The sequence below is a fragment of the Eimeria acervulina genome, genomic scaffold, assembly GCF_000499425.1.
Source record: "Eimeria acervulina Houghton genomic scaffold, Eah_scaff78, whole genome shotgun sequence".
NCBI lineage: Eukaryota > Apicomplexa > Conoidasida > Eucoccidiorida > Eimeriidae > Eimeria > Eimeria acervulina.
In genome coordinates, this window is record NW_013549605.1 from 11,639 (window position 1) to 14,177 (window position 2,539).

A 2,539-nucleotide genomic window follows, 5' to 3' on the forward strand; every position below is an offset into this window, starting at 1 on the left:
CTCTCTCTCTCTCTCTCTCTCTCTCTCTCTCTCTCTCTCTCTCGCTCTATATATATATATACAGCATTGGGGTGTACAGCGAGGTGTGTATATACTTTCTAAATATGCGACTGTCTTCTGATCTTCGACTGTATCGGCAGTTTGGGGAATTGTTGTGAAAAGCAAATTTAGAGCGTCTTCCCACGAAAGAGAAGGGTCTGCTGCTAACAGCTTCTTGCTGCACATACACCCCACACAGACATCATCTAGAATTCATAATAATCATAATAATAATAATAGTAATAATAGTAATAGTAATAATATTAATAGTAATAATAATAATAATACACAAAGCAAAGAGACAGCAGCTTCTAGGATATAGATAATGCAGCAAATATTAAAGAGTTAAAACAAAGAGGAATCAGCAATAAAACAGAACAAATACATATTTACACACAGAAGAAATGATAATTATATTAGTAATAATAATAATAATAAAAATAACAATAATAATAATAATAATAAATAATGAAGAAAGACCCAGAGAGACTGCAGGAGATGCACACAGATGACACACTGCATCAAACAGCAAACAACGAAGTAAACAAACAAAAAATAAAAATAATAAAAATAAAAATAAAGAAGCAGCAATAAAAACCAACGCCATAACAAAGCAAACGACGCATGCAGCCCCAACACAGCACAATCCCAACTCTCCTCCCTCAATACATACATGCATACTCCCTCCCCCTATCTCACTGCATGCACGCATGCATGCATGCATACTGCCTGCCTGCATGCATGAATGCATACTGCCTGCCTGCCTGCATGCATGCACACTGCCTACATGCATGTACGCTGCATGCATGCATGCATGCATGCACACTGCCTACATGCATGCACGCTGCATGCATGCATGCACGCATGCACACTGCATGCATGCACACTGCATGCATGCACACTGCATGCATGCATATAAATGATGCAGTAGTAGGAGACGTACACTACAGAGTTTGCTGCGAGTCTTCTGCGAATTCTCCAGTAGAAGAATTCTCTGGCTGTCGGCCACGACAATATTTTGCGGATTCCTCCTCTTGCTGCCATGCGTGGGGCTCGATCGTGAAGATCAGCATACACGTGAGCAACCTGCATATACACCCCAACTTCAACCATCATAATAGTGCAGCAGCAACAGTACCAGCAGCAGCAGCAGCAGCAGCACCAGCAACAGTACTAGCAGCAGCAGCAGCAGCAGCAGCAACAGTACCAGCAGCAGCAGCAACAGCAGCAGCAACAGTGAGTCGATTCGCATCTTCGCACCTGCGTGTACACTGGCATCAGCTGGTTTTCTCTCTTCTTTATTTTTTCTTTTATTAATTCTTGTTCTTCAGGTGTCTGCATTTGTACAACAAATAAACACAAAACCAAACAAACAATCAAATACCCCTCCATCCTATCAGCGTCTCGTAGCAGCAGCAGCAGCAGCAGCATCATCATCATCAGCTGCAGCGAAAGCAGCGGTTGAATTAGAATGCAGCAGCAGCAGCAGCCCCAACACTCGCAACAACAGCAGCAGCACCACCACCACCACAACCAACAATAACAGCAGCAGCAGCAGCAGCAGCAAGAGCAGCAGTATGCTTACAGGAGCAGCTGCAAGATCTTTATACCACTGCTGTATAAGATGATCATTTTTGAGCATAAGTTTTTTTCTCTCATTTTCTTTGAATTTAATCTCGCATATCCCTGGAGGCTCTAATACACCGCCTCTAGATTGTTCATCTGCATATATCTCCATCTGAGCTAAGTTTATTGTAGGGTCAACAACAACCCAAGAGCCCCCTCTTAATTCACCATACGGAGGAATATAAACAAATACAGGGTGCCTATACACCCGAAGTGCATCAACAATCATAGAACCAAATTTTAATATCTCATCAAACATATCGCGCGTACCCCCCGAAAACCCTCGCCAGTTCGCGAATATTATCAACGGTAAATTCTCTCCTCTATTAAAATCGGCAATTGCTTGTGCTGTTTTATATGCACTCGATGGGAACCACACCTGCCCAGCCTGCAGCAGCAACAGCAGCAACAGCAGCAAGCAAATGCAGCATCTAACAATCGCTGACGCTGCAGCAGCAGCACACAATTGCTGCTCCTGCTGCTGCGAACATTGAAGCAACAGCAAAATATTGCAGCAGCAGCAGCAAAACATCAATGCTGCAGCAGCAAATGGCAGCAGCGGCAGCACCATCACCAACAATATACACAAAATTTAGAGCAGCAACAGCAGCACTTGATGCAGCAACAGATATACTCTGCTGCTGCAGCTGCTGCGGAGTAGTCGCTGTAGCTCTGCAGCTGTTAGGATATATAATGTGGCTGACCTACTATATATTTATAAATAATATATATACAAATTCAATAAATATATGCATATGTATAATATATATAATATTATATATACATATATATACATATATATATACATACCTATATATAATAATGCACACACATAAACATATATATATATATATATATATATATATATATATAT